At 39.9% G+C, this 22,680-nt stretch overlaps 1 protein-coding gene and 1 pseudogene across 1 annotated transcript in view; one reads left to right on the forward strand and one right to left on the reverse strand.

Annotated features, from left to right (window-relative positions):
- The window catches only part of LOC147004104 (uncharacterized), a 522,844-nt gene that overhangs the window by 403,772 nt on the left and 96,392 nt on the right, over positions 1–22,680 (reverse strand). The gene's annotated exons all lie outside the window — the stretch shown is intronic.
- On the forward strand, positions 12,821–13,457 carry LOC147004119 (high mobility group protein B1 pseudogene; annotated as a pseudogene).

Here is a 22,680-nt window from a genome sequence, read left to right on the forward strand (position 1 = left end):
TATCCTAGATAATTAATAGAATCCACTCTTTGTATCTTTTTCAGGGGCGATTTGCAATCCCTAGCAAGGCGAGATTCTTTTTTTTTTTAAATTTCATCAAACATTCTTTCCAGGAGAATGCAATGGGATTCCAGGCTGCAAGGATCTCATTGGCTGAATAACCTTTTTAATTGCTCTGAGACCTCTCAACAACCTCCATTTTCCAGATATCTTTACATGACAACTGCCTGAGAATTCCAAGGTCTGGTGGTTTACTCTATAGGCTGAGCAACCAGCTGGTCTTGGACTAGCTGTTCTAATGCCTGTTGGTTTTCAGTTGTCATATACAATCAATACAAATGGGTGGGTCATTCAACCACCTCCATGGTAAGGCTGTTGGTGTCTTATCAGCAGTGTCTCCTTGATGTAGAGCTAAATTGTCAACCTCTGTTGTATCTTGTTTATAGATAGCCTAGATAGTTTCTAAATGCCTTTGATAACAACATTCATTAGCTAATTTTTTAAACTGCCATCACGGCTCAAGACCCCTGATGTTTGATCAGGCTTAGATGGGAGTATAATAGTTTGTGCAGTATTTGCAATAAAGGAGTCTGCATTTGCCACTTGCCTGATTCCCAGAATCTGTTTCTTTGATTCTGTGCCTTCTTTCCACCACCCCAAGGGTCTCAGTAGGGTGCAGGCAACAATTACACAACTGTAATGTGCAGTTTTAAAACTATGTTGTGGTATAGCCTTTTAACTAAAGAATTTGGGAAGTTTAATCAGGAAAAAAATCAAAGCCATTACCTTGGGGAACAACAGACTGTCATCAAGGTGACTTGTGTGAAGACAGAATGTCACAGAAACATTTTTGTAAAAGGCTGAATGAGCAACTGTTCCCAGATCTCAAATTCCCCAAAGAGACCACCAGGAATCACAACTCTGATGCATGAGAGTTTTTTATTGAAGCTCAAGCTTAGGCCACAAATCTACCTGATACAACCAGATAGGAGAGTGATCCCTTGGGTAATGGCATTTATAAAGGAGAAAAAAGAAAAAGACAAAAAGAAAAACATAAGGGGGATTTTCCAAGCTTTAACATTATGTGATTGGGTAAGAGTGTAAAGGAATATTGGCCTTTAAGCTGATTGGTTTATAGCAAGTGGTCTAACTACAAGGAAGGAACACCCATCCAAAAGGAGCACCATGAGCTGGAAATGGTTCATGTTTCCTGAGCCCAGCCCATTATTTTCAGTTGGCCATGGCTGTTATGTATATTTTCCGACTGCCAAGCATTTTTCCCCCAGAACTCAAGGGAGCAGGCAAGTCACCAAACTGAATACATTTAACAGGATTTCTCTGCAGTATTGTTGTTCTCATGACTTATAACATTGGATGGCTTTATCACATGGCTTATTCATAGGGTTTCTCTCCTATATTCAATTTTTATATATTCTGAGATATTATTTGTGTGAAAGAAAGGGCTTCTTCATATTTTTTAGAGAAGGCAGGCAAACTCCCGGACAAATCACACTAAGCCTCAGGTCTCACAGGGGAGGTTTTATTGGCAGAAGCAGCCTCTGAGGGGGGGTGAGAGGTAAGAAGAAGAAGGGCTGTGGGACAGGGGAAGACTCTTTTATTCAGTACATGAGGATGGGAAGCATGTGAAAGGGGAGTGATACCATGGTGTGTGTCATGACAACAGATGCAGGAGCAGTGCTGTTGCCTAGAGATGAGGAGCCTCTTCACTGGGTCGAAAACCTGACTGTAAAGACACTTCTAGCTGTCCACAGATGCACCTGGTGCTAACAACATTGCTTATATTTGTAGTACTTCTCTTCAATAAAAATTCTTTTTTGAGCCAGGCAGTGGTGACACATGCCTTTAATCCCAGCACTTGGAAGGCAGCTAAGTTGATTTTCACATTTCTCTTTTGTTAGCCTGTTTAGTAACTTCTCATAACAAAGACAATATTATATAGTCAGGAAGGTTCAACTTCTCCACGTCCAATGAGTTCTCTGGATGGCATGCATGGTAATGGAGAACTGCTCTCAATTTCTACAGAACAAAGAGTTATCTTATCAAGTGTCTAGATTGCTTATGGATCCAAGGGACCCACTTAGCCAAAAACTCAATTAAATAAAACTCAGGTAGTGTACTAGAAAGCTCATTTGAAGCAAATACCAGGTCAGTTGGGACTTCTTCACCCCCATTAGTAGGTCACTGAATTTTGATTGTCTTTATAGCATTTAAGAAGTATGTACCACTGTAGTTTTCCATATCATCACTCAAATGCCCCTCTCAATTCCAACTGTCTCTCAGCATTTTCTCCTTCAACCTTAATTTCCCTCCCACTCTCTACCTCATTTTCCCTTTCACATCCCCATCTGCCTCCAGTCCATCCATGGAATCTATTTTACTTACTTCCACCAGGGAATCTGGGTGCCACTGTGTGCTCTGAAGTCAACTCTTCTATACTTAATATCTCTGAATAAAATGGGCCTATGAATATCAAGTTCATTGTTTTAGCATTGGCTAATATCCACACATAAGTGAATATATTCCATATTTCTCCACCTGTGTCTGGTTTACCTCAGTAGATAATTTTTTTCTAGGTACATCTATTTGCCTGAACATTTTAATGTGAATATCTATCTATCTATCTATCTATCTATCTATCTATCTATCTATCTATCTATCTTTCATCAAAATAATGAACAACTACTATAAATTAGCAGCTGTCTCTCTAAAAACAGAGAAGTCAGAACTGAGTTCCACATCCAGAGTAAGTTGCCTCAGTTGCTATGGGAATGCTAGGACAACAACTGCAGAGCTTTCCTTGTGTCTCAGATTCTTCTCTCCTTCCAGGTATGCAATGGTACCTATGGAAGGGGAAAGGAAATTGTTAAACTCCCTAACCACAGAAAGGTCACAACAACCTTACCACTACTGATGTTAGCTGCTGTACATCACAGCCTCTAATACTAGGAACAGTATCAAGACCAGTTCTCAAACACCTGTTCCCATTGATCCTTCCTGTCCCGACTGGATAGCATACAGCCTGTGCTCCACTGAAATTATATGGATAGGAAATAGCAATCCATTCTTCATTAAACTGAGCCTTCTAAAGCAGTCACACACCTTCTTAGCAAGTGTCTTGTGATGGTGCTGGAGGATCCTGGCTTTCATGTTCTGCACAGGAAGCTGACATAGATTATTTTTCCTGGGCTGCCAGGATCTTATGGATTCTTTTCGATGGGTGCTCTGAATTAGTTTGTGGTCCACCACCCAACAAGTAATCCTCCCTCTTCCTGCTTCCAACCTGTCTATCTGAACCATGCTCTGCCTCACCCCATTTCACAACTAATTTTTGTTTATTGCAAGATTACACTTCTGTATGTCCAGATGTCCTGGCACAAAAGTATCCACTTTCTGCCCCAGCTTCTCGTGAGCTGGCTTGGTATATTGACCAGACAGTTTTGTCAAAACTTTTCAAACAGGCCATAGATCTTCAGGTGTTCTACTTTGACAGCAATGAGCTATTCGTCTTCCAGAGTCAGTAGAACTGTGATTGACTGAAAGGCATACCCCATTCAATTATCCAAAATATTCAAAGAAATGTGTTTTTCTAGCAACATTAATAACATAGCAACATTTACACATAGGTAAATAAAATTTAAACATATACATCTCTTAGTTTTTAATCAGTGAAGGGGATGGACATTTTGAATTAGAGTTGTTGCTGTACCACAGTGACTTCAGTTACATCCTCAGCTGCAGAGGATGTGGATGTTGCAAAGTATCTCCCACCTGTGTCTGAAAGTGTCCTGTGATTGTGGAAGCTACAATGATGATACTTTCCTCCTCCTCCTCCTCCTCCTCCTCCTCCTCCTCCTCCTCCTCCTCCTCCTCCTCCTCCTCCTCCTCCTGCTGCTGCTGCTCTTTCGCCTCCTCCTCCTGCTCTTGCTCCTCCTCCTTTTTTTCTGTTTTGGTTTTGTTTTTTTTTTGTTGTTGTTGTTGTTTGGTTGGTTGGTTTTTTTTTTTTTTTTTTTTTAGATAGGGTTTCTCTATGTAGCCTTGGCAATCCTGGAACTCACTCTGTAGACCAGGTTGACTTTGAACTCAGAAATTTGCCTGCCTCTGCCTCCCAAGTGTTGGGATTACAGGCGTGGGCCACCACTCCCTGTGATGATACTTTCTTTTCTCTATTACATGAGTATTAGTGTGTGAAGTGTTCAGAGGCCTGGTACATCATCACAGAGCATAGATTACTACTGCGTCCATACACCTGTGACATCTCTGGCCTATGGAGACCATTTGAGAATGCCTATTACCTGTGAAATCTGTTTCCCTGCCTTCAGAGGTCTGATTCTTGGGATTTTTGTGAATCACCCAGCACCTTCCATTTGGAAAACCAGTAACCACACTCTCACCTACATTCTGTATATTTCCCTCATCTTCTCTTTCTTTGGCTCCATGATATTCACAGGCCATTCACACTCAGTTTTATAGCAAAGCAAACCATGTTTGTAGGTGCATAGACTAGGATACTTTTTTTCCCAAACTTTTGGCCAAATTGACCATGGTTCTCAATTTCAGAGTGTTCTTTTACTTAAATTTATTCACACTATGAACATCATCATTAATATTTCATGTGTAGGCATTAGTACTTGTATCTCCCAAATTCTATTCTCAAATTTCTGGTCTTTTCTGCATTTTTCTGTGACACATTTTGCTGGCTGCTGATAAAGTATATTCTCTATGGGTCATTATAAATGAAAAACATCAAAAAGCTAAAATTTCAAAGGGGAAGAAATTTTGTGCTCAAAACTGAGTTCATTAGTCAGAATGAAAGACTATGATTGATGTTTACTGGTTAAGTGATACAAGCATGGCGGTTTCTGCAAACCCTAGGTCTGCTAGAATAACAATCCCTGAGACCAAAAGAAATCTAGTTCAATACCACTCTATAAGTATTTCAGCACTGGTTGTGGGTGTGTTGTGGGTTATTGTCAATGAAATTCTTGCAGCACTCAGGGAAAATCTATCCCAGTGAATATGTGAATAGCTCTGAAGTAAAAGGTCTCCTGGCAGTCAGAAGTCATGATATACCACAATGCCCCATGGAACATTTAACCACACACAGAGATTTAATGGGATAACACTGGAGGGAGACTGCCTCTGCTCAGGTGAGAAGCAGAAGAGAAATGAGTGGGACGCATTTGGGGGAGGGGGATGGGGAGTAAGGATTTTCAGGATTGGAAATATCTCTGGTTGGATATTGCTTGGGTTTTATGTTCTAAGTTTGAGTAAACTAAAGAGTTTCTGAATTATTAAAACTGGGAAGTAAAGTATAAAATTCCCCTGTAGACTCAGTGGCCAATGCTGACTGAAGCTTCAAGATACTGATCCCAGGATGGTTTATTTTAGGAACAAGTAAGCACAGTATAATTTCAAAATGAAATTTCTTGGTAATAATTGTCTCAATCATCTGTGCACAGTGAAGATGAAGGTGTGGCTACCTCAAAAGTCTTTTGCAAAGTACATGTGTTTCTTTCTTAAAGTTGGATTCTAAAAATAAGGGCCTGGTGGAGGATCCAAGTATACAGTATAGAGGACACCAAGCTGTAAGGTACATGTCCCATGTCCCCCAAGGATGGTTTGTACTTATTGAGAAACAATGACCTAGGATTGTTGTCTGGGACAATTTAATAGTCTGGGACTTTCAGGTGTGGTCCTGCACTTCAACTACCACAGGTCACCAAGCTGCTTACTACATCCATCCCTTCACTTCTGGTAAAAAAAAAGTGTACTTTTTCTTGCACTGTAGAGAAAACCCTGTGGTTTTACATTCCTGGTTACCCTAGAGCTTATTTTTGACCACAATTTCCTTTTGCCCTCTACAGAAAAAATATATTTTATGGTTGTTTCTAGTTCTTAGGATGTTAATGTTGTGTTAGTGTAAATGGAAAGACAATCAAAAGATGTTTTCTAGAATATAAATTATGTTGTTGAGATATACAGAGTGTGATTACATTGTTTGACTTCATAGACATAAAACATGCAAGTGTTGCTGACATAATCCCAGCAAACAGAACACTGTGGCAGGTGTATTCCTCTACATTTGAGGTCAGACTAGTATACATCAAAGTGACATTCCAACCTTTGGGTCACAATTTCCTCTTCTGGCCTACATAGATTCTCTACAGGTATTGAGGTTCTCAAGACTTTAATCTAAGTTCTGTGGTCAGTCAGGTCCTGGAACAAGATCACTGAACCGGCTTGTGTAAATTACCTATTCTGAGGTCAGCCATTCTCGGGAACAGGGTACTTCAGGGACCACCTATTTTTCTTTCTTGGCTCCAACTTGGTCTAGGGGGTCAAACTTAAATTTTCTATCTTACACATGGAGACAAAAGGCAGATAGAAAGGGAGAGATGCATGAGGCAGCCTTCAGGAAGTTAAAGATTTAAACTAACTGAACAGACAGACAAAGGATAGAAGGCACAGGGAACATGAAGTAGAGAATTCAACTTTGGACTCACACTTAGTTAAATGCTCTGAGGGAAAGGCTTTAATTTCTTTCCTTAACTCAACTCAGATTCATTATAAATCACCAGTATGCTTATTTAATCTATTCACATATGAAGAATCAATTAACTTGTGACATATTTTTTTTGCATAAGTACAATATGTGAAAAACTAAAAGTCACCACAACGGTAAACAAGTAGCCCTGCAATTTGAAAGGTGTCCATGAGCCCAGAACCCTGTTCTTTAAAGACAGACCCCCAGGTCTGGACTTGTGCTTCTGAGCTCTCACTTCCATGCTTAGCTAGAATCCATTTTAACCTCTCACAGTCATCACAACCCTGGAGGTTACATGAGAATCCTGGAACGCATTTTAATCATAAAAAGAGTTGACTTCCTAGCCTTCCTAGATCTAATGAGACCTGGGTAAATCTCAAGTCTTCTTTTCCCAGCTTATGCTGATATGCATGGGTTTACATAGAGTATTAATTACAGTGAACAATCAGGAAATCATTTATGAACAAACAGTACAGTATGCATTGTAATTTTGTTCTAGTTTTCTTTCCTTCTTTCCTTCATATTTTCTTTCTTTTCTTTTCTTTTTCTTTTTTTTTTTTGACAAAAATCTAGACAGTTTTCCAAAGGAGTTTCTCTTTAGTGCCTGACCCTTCAAGCAGTAAGTAATATTGTGCCTTGACCTAACATCATGTTAATTTTCTGCAAGAATTATAATTTGTCTCCCACAGGTTCTCTCTGTATTATTTTTATTTGCCTTACTGCATTTTATTTTCAGTGATTTTTTTTTTTTTTTTTTTTGAGACAGGGTTTCTCTGTATAGCCCTGGCTTTCGGGAACTCACTCAGTAGACCAGTAGACCAGGTTGGCCTCAAACTCAGAAATCCCCCTGCCTCTGCCTCCCAAGTGCTGGGAATAAAGGCATGCGCCACCACACCCAGCTTTTTTTTGGGGGGGGGCATTTCTAAGCACCTATTGAACTCAATTTTAATATTTTATAGTGTCCTCATTTCCTTCAGGCATCTGGTGTTATTTTCTTGCCCATGATTCATTTTGTTCCTGTTTGAGTGGATTTACATGTTTAAAAACTTTAATCTCCTTGGTCATTACTATAGGTTTTCAATTTTTATCTTAGATATCATGTAAACTGTGCTCCTTATAGGATACATATATGGTTTGTGGTTTGAGCCAAGGACATTTTATCATAGTTTCTGTTTGTTTTGGGTATCTGTTCTGAGCATCAGAATTCAGAAGGATTGCTTAATTGTGTGCATTTTTAGCTCAGATTGCTAGACTCACAATATGAGAAGTTAGACAGGATTAGTTGTATCTGAAGGGTTCAGATCTCAGGTGCAGTGTCCTACAACATCCAGTTCCTGTCTAGTCTAGCAGCAACCTTGTGGGGAAGCTGTGCAGAGTAGGTTCTGGGAAGTTGTGTGGAAGACAGGCTGCAACAGAGTTGGAGGAGTGGTTCCTGATTGGGGAATGTGGGATTCCTGCATGATTTGATGATTTTAAGGAAAAGACAAATTAAAAGCACATGAACAAGAAAGCAAGCAAGCAAGCAAAAATCCAAAACAACAAAAATTGCTGTGAAGAATTGGGAAGCTAATTAATTGAAAGATCCCCAAGTAGGTAGGCTTAGAAGAATTGCAGGAAGCTGCTGAATATTGGGCAGGTCCAGAAGGAGGGGCTAGGCAGAAGTGAAGGGAAGTTCCACCATTTCAGCATTCTCCTTGTATCTCTGCTGTCTTGTGCCTTGAATTCCTGATCTTTCCAAGACTTTTATCATGAAGGGGTGTTGGATTTTTAAAATGCATTCTCAGCATCTAACGAGATGATCATGTGGTTTTTGTCTTTGGGTTTGTTTATATAGTGGATTACATTGATGGATTTCCCTATATTAAACCATCCCTGCATTCCTGGGTTGAAGCCTACTTGGTCATGTTCGATGATTGTTTTGATGTGTTCTTGGATTCCGTTTGGGAGGATTTTATTGAGTATTTTTGCATCGATATTCATAAGGGAAATTGGTCTGAAGTTCTCTTTCTTTGTTGGATCTTTGTGTGGTTTAGGTATCAGAGTAATTGTGGATTTATAGAATGAATTGGGTAGAGTACCTTCTGTTTCTATTTTGTGGAACAGTTTGAGGAGAGTTGGAATTAGGTCTTCTTTGAAGTTCTGATAGAACTCTACACTAAACCCATCTGGTCCTGGGCTTTTTTTTTGTTGGGAGAATATTGATGACTGCTTCTATTTCTTTAGGGGAAATTGGGACTGTTTAGATCATTAATCTGATCCTGGTTTAACTTTAGTACCTGGTATCTGTCTAGGAAGTTGTCCATTTCATCCAGGTTTTCTAGTTTTGTTGAGTATAGCCTTTTGTAGTAGGATCTGATGATGTTTTGGATTTTCTCAGGTTCTGTTGTTATGTCTCCTTTTTCATTTTTGATTTTGTTAATTAGGATACGGTCTCTGTGGCCTCTAGTTAGTCTGGCTAAGGGTTTATCTATCTTGTTGATTTTCTCAAAGAACCAGCTCCTGGTTTGGTTGATTCTTTGAATAGTTCTTCTTGTTTCCACTTGGTTGATTTCAGCCCTGAGTTTGATTATTTCCAGCCGTCTACTCCTTTTGGGTGAATTTGTTTCCTTTAGTTCTAGAGCTTCTAGATGTGCTGTCAGGCTGCTAGTGTATGCTCTCTCTAGTTTCTTTTTGGAGGCACTCAGGGCTATGCGTTTTCCTCTTAGGACTGCCTTCATTTTGTCCCATAAGTTTGGGTATGTTGTGACTTCATTTTCATTAAACTCTAAAAAGTCTTTAATTTCTTTCTTTATTTCATCCTTGACCAAGGAATCATTGAGTAGAGTGTTGTTCAGTTTCCACGTGAATATTGGCTTTCTATTATTTATGTTGTTATTGAAGATCAGATGGGATGCATGGGATAATTTCAATATTTTTGTATCTGTGGAGGCCTGTTTTGTGACCAATTATATGGTCAATTTTGGAGGAGGTACCATGTGTTGCTGAGAAGAAGGTGTATCCTTTTGTTTTAGGATAAAATGTTCTGTAGATATCTATTAAATCCATTTGTTTCATAACTTCTGTTAGTGTCCATGTGTTTCTGTTTAATTTCTGTTTCCAGGATCTGTCCATTGGTGAGAGTGGGGTGTTGAAGTCTCCCATTATTATTGTGTGAGGTGCAATGTGTGCTTTGAACTTCACTAAAGTTTCTTTAATGAATGTGGCTGCCCTTGTCTTTGGAGCATAGATATTCAGAATTGAGAGTTCATCTTGGTAGATTTTACCTTTAATGAGTATGAAGTGCCCCTCCTTGTCTTTTTTGATAACTTTGGGTTGGAAGTCAATTTTATCCGATATTAGAATGGCTACTCCAACTTGTTTCTTTGGACCATTTGCTTGGAAAATTGTTTTCCAGCCTTTCACTCTGAGGTAGTAGTGTCTGTCTATTTCCCTGAGGTGGGTTTCCTGTAAGTAGTAAAATGTTGTGTCCTGTTTGTGTAGCCAGTCTATTAGTCTGTGTCTTTTTATTGGGGAATTGAGTCCATTGATCTGATTTTATACTTTTTATTTGCTTAGATACAAAGAAAATTATTTCTTTTAAGTAATCCTTGAATTTTGACTCCATACTCTATTTCTTTGGTGTAGAAAGGATGCAGCATTATATATCGTCCTTAGGATCTCAACTGAGCATTTTAGACTAGAGTCTGCCTGTTGACACCCAACTGAATACAAGATAGATACAGGGTCCACATTTGATCAAAGCTGACTGTTGTAGTTTTTTTTAGTCACCATCATTTATAATCTGATGTGTGGTACTGTGATCAATATTGTTATTAAAAAAGTGTTCTTAAAGATATATTACTGCATCCAGACCTCAAATATATACTTTATTATGTCTCAATATTTCCTGACTGTGAGGCCATTATGTCACCTACTTTTTTAAAAATATTTTTATTAGGTATTTTCCTCATTTACATTTCCAATGCTATCCCAACAGTCCCCCATACACTCCCCCCGACTCCCCTACCCACCCCTCCCACTTTTTGGCCCTGGTGTTCCCCTGTACTGGGGCATATAAAGTTTGCAAGTCCAATGGGCCTTTCTTTCCAGTGATGGCCGACTAGGCCATCTTTTGATACATATGCAGCTAGAGTCAAGAGCTCAGGGGTACTGGTTAGTTCATAATGTTGTTCCACCTATAGGGTTGCGGGTCTCTTTAGCTCCTTGGGTACTTTCTCTAGCTCCTCCATTGGGGGCCCTGTGATCCATCCAATAGCTGACTGTGAGCATCCACTTCTGTGTTTGCTAGGCCCCGGCATTGTCTCACAAGAGACAGTTATATCTGGGTCCTTTCAGTAAAATCTTGCTAGTGTATGCAATGGTGTCAGCATTTGGAAGGTCACCTACTTTTTACTGAAAGAAGAAGACACAATAAATGCTACGATGATTTTAGATGATATCATTTTTTAAAATGGCCTCATAATTCTTATGATCTAACATATATTCTGTTCTTGATTAGCTTTAAGAATATGACATGAATTTTTTTCTCTGAAAGGTAACCTTAAATCCAATCATATGTTTTTCTATATTTTCGTCTGCTGCTTTCCTAAAGCACCATGATCAAGGAAAGTAATTGCAGAAAAAGACCACTTTGGGTAATGCTTCCAGAGGATAACTATCCACCATGGTAAGGAGGCCTGACAGCAAATAGCCATGTTATTGAAATAGAAAGCTGAGAGATCACATCCTCACCTCCAGTCCCTAAGGAGGAAGAGAGAATTAAGGTGCCGTTGGTCTACTCTTTTCCTCAGAGCCTATCACCAGTGTCATTCTTTATTCAGTAAGGTTCCACAGCTAAAATTTTGAAAACATTGTGACCAACTGGGGATCCAACTTCAAAAGTATAAGCCAATGTGAGACATATTCATTCAGAGCTATATAGGCAGTCTTCTAATATCCTTTCACGTTTTAGCCAGTTTTGATATCAATGTAGTAAATATATATTTAATTTCTTGTTTGTGTTTTCTGTTTGTTTGTTTGTTTGTTTGTGAGACAGAGTCTCACTCTGCAGACTTGACTCTCATGTATCCTGATATAGAGACTAGAATGGCTTCTAGCTCATAAATTTGCCTGCCTGTGCACCCCGAGTGCTAGGATGAAAGACCTTACCCACTGTATTAGGCATGAATCAAACATTTATATTTTAATATTTCTGCTAACATGTAACAAGAATTTGTTCATTTGTGTCACCTATAACTTACTTGATTGACTGAGGCAGCTCCTTCAGTTTGCACTGAAACACTAATGTTTGTCTTCTGCATGCTCTATCTTTGTGAATTGGCTCTCCATTGAGTTACCATCAGGCTTACAGAGTTCATTTCTCATTTCATTCACATTGAGGATTCCTTAGATGTTTATATCTCTGGATGCAATGTCAACATCCTGCATTATCATAATTATTTCCTAAGCCACTTGCAGGAGTTCTCTTGTATTTCATTCAGGTAGTTCCTGTCCTCTTTGAGTTCCTGTGCTTGTTTCCTCTTTATGTCCTTTGACTTCATTGGATGGTGTTCAAGTTGTGTTTTGAGTTCTGTCTCTTACATTTGTTTCATCATTCATCTTGTCATGAGCATTGGTATTGCATTAGTGATTTGGTGTAGGGAAATTCTATCAACATTGTCAAACTACTTTAATTCCAGCCTCTCAATTTTCTTTTGCTTTGTGGCGTTCAGTCAGTTGGCAGAGATTTCCTTATAAGATGTTATGATTAATCTTTGAGAATCTAAGATGGTGGACAGGAACTTGGTTACAGCTTCTTACTAAGTCCAGTTTCGTTCTAGGCAAGTAGCAAACATGTGGGGTGTTGGGGTGTGCAGTGTAAAATTGGTTTGTTGAATTTCCTAGTCTGGGCAGAGTTAGAGATGAAACATAACCTTAAACACAGACATTTTGGATTGTGCTTGTGGAGTCCCCATGCCCTCAAAGTCTTGAGGGACTTAAAAAAGAGTCTCTCCTGAGGAGCCTCCAGTATCCACAAGCTGTGCCTCTGTCTCCAGAGTGCAGGGAATAAAACCCAGAGTCTCTATGCCCAATTTTGTATTCATTGCCAGGATTCCTTATCAAACTTTGCTCATATGTGCATGCTGTGTGAGAATGATTTTTGTGTTTGATTCCTTACAGTGATATTCTGAAAATATAAAGAACACTTCAAAGAGAAAGCGAGAGCCTGATGGGCACTGGGCGACTCTGTGCCTCGCGGAAGAAAATCAACTAAACATGGGCAAAAGAGATCCTAAGAAGTTGAGAGGCAAAATGTCTTCATATGCTTTATTTTTGCAAACCTGCTGGGAGGAACACAAGAAGAAGCACCTGGATGCTTCTGTCAACTTCTCAGAGTTCTCCAAGAAGTGCTCAGAGAGGTGGACGACCATGGCTGCTAAAAAAAGGGGGAAATTTGAAGTTATGCCGAAGACTGACAAGGCTCATTATGAAAGAGAAATGAAAACCTACATCCCCCCCCCCCAAAGGGGAGACCAAAAAGAAGTTCAAGGACCCCAATGCACCCAAGAGGACTCCCTCGGCTTTCTTCTTGTTCAGGTCTGAGTACTACCCCAAAATCAAAGGCGAGTGTATCCTGGCTTATCTATTGGTGATGTTGCAAAACAATGAGGAGAGATGTGGAACAACACTGCAGTGTATGACAAGCAGCCCTATGAGAAGGCTGCCAAACTGAAGGAGAAGTACAAGAAGGATATTGCTGCCTACAGAGCTAAAGGAAAATGTGATGCAGTGAAAAGGGGGTGGAAAAGAGCAAGAAAAGAAGGAGGAGGAAGATGATGAGGAGGATAAAGAGGATGAGGAAGAGGAGGAGGAAGAATTAGATGAAGATGAAGAAGATAATAATGATGAATAAGTTGGTTCTGGCACAGTTTTATTTTCTTATCTATAAAGCACTTAACCTCCTTGTACACAACTCACTTCTTTTAAAGAAAAATTTGAAATGTAAAGCTGTCTAAGATTTGATTTTAAATTGTACAGTGTCAGGGTTGGGGATTTAGCTCAGTGGTAGAGCACTTGCCTCGCAAGCACAAGGCCCTGGGTTCAGTCTTCAGCTCTGGGGGAAAAAAAAGACAAAATAACAATAAACTGTACAATGTCTTTTTTCTGTATAGTTAACACACTACCGACTGTGTCTTTTTTTTTTTTTTTCTCCCCGAGACAGGGTTTCTCTGTGTAGTCCTGGCTGTCCTGGAACTCACTTTGTAGACCAGGCTGGGGGGCTGGTGAGATGGCTCAGTGGGTAAGAGCACCCGACTGCTCTTCCGAAGGTCCAGAGTTCAAATCCCAGCAACCACATGGTGGCTCACAACCATCCGTAACGAGATCTGGCGCCCTCTTCCGGAGTGTCTGAAGACAGCTACAGTGTACTTACATGTAGACCAGGCTGGCCTCGAACTCAGAAATCCACCTGCCTCTGCCTCCCAAGTGCTGGGATTAAAGGCGTGTACCACCACCACCCGGCCGAATGTGTCTTTAGATAGCCCTGTCCTGGTAGTATTTTCAATAGCCACTAACCTTGCCTGGTACAGTCTGGGGGTTGTAAATTGGCATGAAAATTTAAAGCAGGTTCTTGTTGGTGCACAGCACATATTAGTTATATATGGGGACAGTAGTTTGGTTTTGTTCCTTTGGTTTTTTTTTCTTTTGGTTTTATTTTTGGGTTTTTCTTTTTCATCTTCAGGTGTCTCTCTTGCAGCTTATACAAAGATAACTGTTGTTCTGTTAACTGAATACCACTCTGTAATTGAAAAAAAAAAAAAATCACAGCTGTTTTGTTGACATTCTGAATGCTTTTAAGTAAACACATTTTTTAAATTAGTATTGTCCTTTTCATAGCTCTGAAAGTTTTCTTTGGGGGGGCGGGGGCAGGTAGTCTTTTGCTTTTGCCCATTTTGGGTCACATGGATTACCACAGTGTGTATCTTTTCATCTAGTTAGCTGGAAGAGAGCTTTTGTTTACAAACCCTGCTATTGTGGTAGGGGTAACATTTTCATCCATAGTTGAAGAATCTCCTAAATCGTCATCAGTTGGATAAGAGATTGGAGGCCCGAAGAAGTTATAGGTCAGGTGGGGTGGGAGATGGGGGGGTGGGGACATCCTTGTGGAGATGGGGGTGGGAAAGAGGTAATGGATGTGGAACAGTTAAGAGTTGGAAGGTGGATGACGGGGGAGGGGGTTGGCTATAAAATTTGGAGTGTAAAAATAAATTAATAAATAAATTTTAAAAAGAAAGAAAATACATTAAAGACAAGGCAAAACAAAACAAAAACCCAAAATTACCTTGAAGTCATTATGAGCTAAGTACAGCAAGACAGGAAAAAAAAAAAAAGCAAAACAATGTATCATGGTAATTTTCTTTCTTTCTTTTGATTCTATTTTATTATTAGATATTTTCTTTATTTACATTTAAAATGCTATCCCAAAAGTTCCCTATACCCTCCCCCCACCTTGCTCCCCTACCCACGCACTTCCACTTCTTGGCCCTGGCATTCCCCTGTACTGGGGCGTATAAAGTTTGCAAGACCAAGGGGCCTCTCTTTCCAATGATGGCTGACTAGGCCATCTTCTGCTACATATGCAGCTAGAGACACGAGCTCTGGGGGTACTGGTTAGTTCATATTGTTGTTCCACCTATAGGGTTGCAGACCCCTTCAGCTCCTTGGGTGCTTTCTCTAGCTTCTCCATTCGAGGCCCTGTGTTCCATCCTATATATGACTTGTAGCATCCACTTCTGTATTTGCCAGGCACTTGCACAGCCTCATATGAGACAGCTATATCAGGGACCCTTCAGAAAAATCTTGCTGACATGTTCAACATATTTAATCATCAGGGAAATGCAAATCAAAACAACCTTGAGATTCCACCTCATACCAGTGAGGATGGCTAAGATCAAAAATTCAGGTAACAGCAGAAGCTGGTGAGGATGTGGAGAAAGAGGAACACTCCTCCATTGCTGGTGGGATTGCAAGCTTGTACAACCACTCTGGAAGTCAGTCTAGCAGGTCCTCAGAAAATTGGACATAGTACAACTGGAAGATCCAGCAATACCTCTCCTGGGCATATACGCAGAAGATGTTCCAACTGGTAATAAGAACTCATGGTAAGTTTCTAATGCTCCAATTTAGTTTCACTAAGGTTTACCTTGTATTTCAGTTATGGTTAGTAGAGCCTCATTTACTGCCTTGGGAAGGCTTAGTCTTTGCTGGATTATGTATGAGTATAAAAGAAAACAAGAATTTAGACTAAAATACCACCTGTTCTAGAATATAGCCCATCATTGCCTATATGAAAGAAAAATAAGGTTTTAGGTTCACTTCCCAGCCCCATAAACAAACAACTAGACAAACAAAAACCCAGTTTTAGACATACTTCATACTTAGAAATTATGAACTGTTACGTCAGCAACCTTATCTTTCCTTCCTTGACATACTTTTCTACCTTTAAACTCCACCTAAACTTCTGTTCCACCACACCAGATTTAGCAGCATATGTAGACACCTGATCCACTGAGGATGAAGCAACACTAGTTTAGGAAATCTAGTTCCTAAAGAAAAGTGATTTCAGGGATAATGTGCTGCGTATGAAGTTCCCTTAACTGTGGAAAATACCATATTCCTAGAGAGGAGGTTAGGAGTTAGGGTTCTAAATTAGAATTAGAATAATTAATCTCAGTTTAAAATAATTTATTATTTAGAATTCATGAACAGAGCCAGCAGATCTGCAGTCCCTTTCATATGTTGACATAATTGAAGGAAGTGAGATGGAAGGGATCTTGTTGGCTGTAGGAAGCATGAAATGGGGGGAATGGGAAAATCGCCTTAATTACAATTCAAATCTTATTCTGATCTGGTATGTATTTCCTCCAATGAAAAGTTTTTATGTGAGAATCCACCATATTTTATTTTGCAATATGGGAGCTGGGCAGATATCTAAAAGTTCATCCTGATAGGGAATTGGCGTTTGGAACTGAGTGTTTATTGGCTCATTGATTAATTTTTCCTCCACTAAAATGATAAAGAGTTTGCTAGATATGACCTGAATGTCTTTTTACCCCACTCCAAAAACCTGAACAGTTTTGTTGGCTTTACAGAAAATGCATTGATATATGAAATTGTTTTTTTTTTTTATTAGGTATTTTCCTCAATTACATTTCCAATGCTATCCAAAAAGTCCCCAATACACTCCCCCCCCCCAGTCCCCTACTCACCCACTCCCACTTTTTGGCCCTGGCATTCCCCTGTACTGGGGCATATAAAGTTGGCAAATCCAATGGGCCTCTCTTTCCAGTGATGGCCGACTAGGCCATCTTTTGATACAAATGCAGCTAGAGTCAAGAGCTCTGGGGTACTGGTTAGTTCATAATAATGTTCCACCTATGGGGTTGCAGTTCCCTTTAGCTCCTTGGGTACTTTCTCTAGCTCCTCCATTGGGGGCCCTGTGATCCATCCAATAGCTGACTGTGAGCATCCACTTCTGTGTTTGCTAGGCCCCAGCATTGTCTCACAAGAGACAGCTATATCTGGGTCCTTTCAGCAAAATCTTGCTCGTGTATGCAATGGTGTCAGCGTTTGGAAGCTGATTATGGGATGGATCCCTGGATATGGCAGTCTTTAGATGGTCCATCCTTTCTTCACAGCTCCAAACTTTATCTCTGTAACTTTTTCCATGGGTGTTTTGTTCCCAATTCCAAGAAGGGGCACAGTGTCCATACTTTGGTCTTCGTTCTTCTTGAGTTTCATGCGTTTAACAAATTGTATCTTATATCTTGGGTATCCTAAGTTTTTGGGCTAATATCCACTTATCAGTGAGTACATATTGTGTGAGTTCCTTTGTGAATATGTTACCTCATTCAGGATGATGCCCCCCAGATCCATCCATTTGCCTAGGAATTTCATAAATTCATTCCTTTTAATAGCTGAGTAGTACTCCATTGTGTGAAATTGGGGTTTTTAATAATCATTTTTATTAACTATCTAATTTTGTTTTGCAGTTTCTTTCATTTTCTAGAACTGCATGTTGAACCCTGGGAACCATGAGCAACTACAATGTGTCATTGGTCGGCCCAGCTCCTTGGGGTTTCCGGTTCCAAAGTGGCAAGGATTTCAACATACCTCTGACAATCTCTAGTGTAAGCAATCTCGACAGATGTTATTACAAATGCTCATTCACTGTCTGGCCCTGGGAACCGCAGGAGTGGATCCTTGAATTCTATTTTGACCTGTGTTAGCTTGTTAATGAAAGAACCTAGTGGGGAAACCCCCACTCAATTCCCGATTCAGCGTGCACCCAAGAATCACGAACAGACGACCATCTTGATGTAAAAACACGAGTTAGTTTAATGGTGGAGCTCCGGATCAAAATGTATCTCATGCAGGAGACAGTGGTTTCGACCCCAAGGCTTGGAAGCTAGGGGTTTTTATAGAAAAGGGGTGGGGTTGGGGGAGGAATTGTGGAGGTTTCACATGATTGGTTCATTTAAACTTCAGCAGGGAGGAATTGGCGTGGTTTCACATGATTGGTCCATTTAAACATTAGCAGCCTGTTAACATTTAACTTAGGTCAGAAGGGTGGGAGATAGGGAGGTGCTGGGCCAGTCAGGCATGTCTGGCATGTCATTCTCTTTATCTTTAAGGCTAAGTAGCCTCAGGAATGTCTTAACGACAGGCCTGCCCGGGCATGTCCTGGCCTGTTCTGCTATGTTCTCAGCCCCAGGTTTCAAAGCTCACAAACAACTCTTTGGGCTATTTGACATAAATTACATGATCACAGGTCTCAAGTTGTATTTTCTTTCATTACCATGTGGGGTTCTTGTTTTTCTCCTCTTACCAGGTTTGGCTGTCTAATAAAGATGTAGAGGGAAGGCACTTGACAAGGACAGCTTGTTTAGTTCAGCTTGTTTTCAGTTTCTCCAGTAATGACAGAGTAAAATAGAAAACATCTAACTGAGGAGCCAGTTCTACGGTTTTGAATAGCCCCTAGTATGAGAAAATCTCTGAGGTATAATTTCTTCGAAAGTATTTTCATGGCATTGTACTATCATGTTTTAATGACCCTTTATTTTTTTCAGTTCCAAAAACTGTTAACACTAGTGACCATGAGTAAGATGGGAAAAAGCTACTTAGGTCTGTGGAGAGGAGAAGGGTGAGGCTCTGCAGCTAGATGGTCAGCCTCTGAGTAATTGAGATTTGACTTTTTACTAGGTTGGGGCTTTAGTTGAATATTGTGTGTGTGTGTGTGTGTGTGTGTGTGTGTGTGTGTGTGTGTGTAGACACAGAGAGAGGGAGAATGAAAAGGAGAGAGGGGAGTCGGGCAAGACTGACACTGTGTAGCTCTGGATGATCTGAAACTTGCTATGTAAACCAGACTGGCTTTGAACTCACAGAGACATCCTGCTTCTACCTCCCCAGTGCTGAGAGTAGAGGTGTGTATCATCATGTCTGGGCTTAGGATGTCTTGATGATTTTGAGAAGGGGATAATTGTGATCAGGCCCAGTTTCACTCACCAAGAGGTGATTATTACTATTATTTATTTGTATGACTTCCTCTGTCTCTCTCTCTCTCTCTGTGTGTGTGTGTGTGTGTGTGTGTGTGTGTGTGTGTGTCCTTGCAGACGGTCTGAGGTGCTAGTCTTGGGTTGTGATTCTGATAAGAGGGAACACTGTGTACACACATGCATGCTCTTCCCAGGCACAGAGAAATGCTTTCTTTCCTTGTGTAGACAGAGTGCTAATTAAAGCATTTTGAACATACTGATTAAAAGCAGCCATCCTAACTAAGCTGCTCAGTTATTTCTCTTCTTTTACAAATGTGTCTACCATCTCCTGTGATCTTTTTTGGGCCTGTCCAGTAGGGCATGCAATTCATTCTGGACTGGACAGGATTGGGAGGGGAGAAGAGAAGGGAATGGTGGCTCAATTGGGCAGCTAGGATCTTGGCCTGTTAGTAGCCTTATTTTTAACCCCTTAACTGGTATAGTTTAAACTTGTCCAATAACAGTGTCCAATGAAAATTTGTGCCTCAAAATATTTATATTATGTCAAGATTATTGTTTCCAATGCCATGCTTATTTTAATTACCTCTATGATCATGCGTATTCTGCTTTTTATATAGAATGGTTGGAATAATTTTCAGTGATCATCAGGTTCTTTAATTAGTAGTATTAAGAAGCAGTTAAAACCTGATGGTGTGGGGCTGGTGAGATGGCTCAGTGGGTAAGAGCACCGGACTGCTCTTCCAAAGGTCCGAAGTTCAAATCCCAGCAACCACATGGTGGCTCACAATCACCCGTAATGAGATCTGATGCCCTCTTCTGGTGCGTCTGAAGACAGCTACAGTGTACTTACATATAATAAATAAATAAAATAATTCTTTTAAAAAAAAAAAACCTGATGGTGTGCCTTAAAATGTGTAATTAAATGGTTGTCTTATGTAATGATACCTGTGAAAATTCTATCAAAGTTTGGTACATTAAAATCTCTCAATTATTTATTATCTTTTGTAATAATATATAATAAAAAAAGAAAGGCTTGAAACATTTAGTCCCTCAGTTTTAGGGAATATGGCAATCATTATTATATTGTTAAAGGGCCTAGAGGAGGATCCAGCATACAGTGTAGAAGACATCAAGCTGTAAGGTACATGTCATGTATCCCCCAAGGACGGTTTGTACTGATGGAGAAACAATGACCTAGGGAAGATTGTCTGGGACAATTTAATAGTCTGGGACTTTCAGGTGTGGTCTGGCACTACATTTATCACAGGTCACCAAGCTGCTTACTACATCCATTCCTTCACTTCTGGTTAAAAAAAAATGTACTTTTTCTTGCACTGAAGAGAAACCCTGTGGTTTTACATTCCTGGTTACCACAGAGCTCATTTTTGACCATAGTTTCCTTTTGCCCTCTACAGAAAAAATATTTTTTATGGATGTATCTAGTTCTTAGGATGTTAATGTCGTGTTAGTGTAAATGGAAAGATAGTCAAAAGATGTTTTCTAGAATATAAATTATGTTGTTGAGATATACAAAGTGTGACTACATTGCTGACTCTATAGACATAAAACATGCATGTGCTGATGGCAGAATCCCAGCAATCAGAACACCGTGGCAAGAATAGTCCTCTTCATTTGAGGTCAGACTCTACATCAAAGTGACATTCCAACCCGTGAGCCCCAATTTCTGCTTCTGGCCTGCATGGATTCTCCACATGTATTGAGTTGAATTTCTTACCCTTTTCTGCAGCTGTGTCTGTGTATTTTCAAATTTTTATTGCTATATTGTCAGAGAACTAAGTGCCATCAGGATCTTTTTTTTCTTTTTTTCTTTCTTTTTTTTTTTTTTTTTTTTTTTGGTTTTTCGAGACAGGGTTTCTCTATATAGCTCTGGCTGTCCTGGAACTCACTTTGTAGACCAGGCTGGCCTCGAACTCATAAATCCTCCTGCCTCTGCCTCCCAAGTGCTGGGATTAAAGGCGTGAGCCACCACGCTCAGCGATATTGTCATTTCTATGGCCCATCACCAGCCTTATATTTGTAAATAGTTGTCCTTCAACACAGGCTGAGATGCTTGAAGTGCAGGCAGCTCTCTATGCCTAAAGGCAATCCACAGAAATTCTGGTGATGTCTCACACCTGATTGCTTGTAAGAAAAAAACCTGACATCCAATTCCTGGGACAAGAACTGGAGGGTGGAATTTCTAGATATAAAAAGAGATGTAGGAGCCGGGCGTGGTGGCACACACCTTTAATTCCAGCACTTGGGAGGCAGAGGCAGGCGAATTTGTGAGTTTGAGGCCAGCCTGGTCTACAGAGTGAGTTCCAGGACAGCCAGGGCTATACAGAGAAACCCTGTCTCGAAAAACCAAAAAAAAAAAAGAGAGAGAGATGTAGGGAGGAGAATGCAGATGTAGGAGATTTAGTGGGAGATAGAGAAGATAACAGATAGATGGGAACAGAGCCACTGAGAGGTTAAGAGGTATCTATGTATGAGGTCATAGGTTTGAATTGTCTTAAATTTAAATGATAGCTAGGAGACCGCTCCCATGAAAGTTTTATGCTTTACACTATATAGAAACCTCCTTCTCATTATTTATAACACTGGTGTGTCCACAAACTCTCCCAGTAGTCATGTCCATACACCCTTGTTTATCATAGATATATAACATTTAACCAGAGTGCTATTGGTATTTAAGTCAAATTAGACTTTGATTGGTTATTCCCAATAAATTCATGATATCGTTGACCTAGCATATTTTGGAAGAAGGAGAAAATATAGATCAAAGACTTTTTGGTTGGTTCTGTGTATATATATTTCACTTTGTGTAGCTTGCAAAGCACCTTCCCATAACGAGGACACTGGAATATAAGAGTCAATGTTCTTGGAGGCACCAGTTTGACCGCTTCATATACAATGAGTTGTGTCAGTCCTGTCTTTAGCAATGAACACTTATTGTCAGTTTATAAAAAGCAAGCCCTTTCTTTTGTTGTCAGTGTCCTGCAATCTTTGGGTATTTTTATGAAACCACTTTGGCTAGCAGCTCACTTTATGTAACACAGTGAAAAATACAAGATCAACTGGAACTCCATCTGCTTCAGTATTCAAAGACTTCATTTGAATCATCTTCATACACTTATAAAGTCGTACTTTTCAAAAAAAAATTTTTTTTGCAAACATCTTACTAAGAATACATCGAGCAGAACTCCATGAAGTCTTGCTCCATGGTGCTTTCCTATGCATTGGCAGAACCATAAGTGTGACAATGTATTATATAAGAGATCTAACTTGATGTGTTGATAAATGGTAATTTATGTACTTTTTCATGTCGTGCCCAGAAACTGCATGTGAGTCATTTGCTGAAAGCATAAAATACAGAGGCTTAAAGCACATTTCAAAATGCATATACAGTTACGGGTATGGTTGATAAAAGTCATGTTTATAAATGTTTGTTGTCTTGATCATGTGGACCCAGTTACCTAATCCTTTATAAAACTCTGTTAAAGATTATTTTTCACTATCCCATTCTTTCCCTCATGTGATGGTTCCCTTGATGTTCTAGAAACACTCCAAAGCTCTCTATTA

This window comes from Mus caroli, unplaced genomic scaffold (assembly GCF_978045245.1).
Source record: "Mus caroli unplaced genomic scaffold, Mus_caroli_1 scaffold_6, whole genome shotgun sequence".
NCBI lineage: Eukaryota > Metazoa > Chordata > Mammalia > Rodentia > Muridae > Mus > Mus caroli.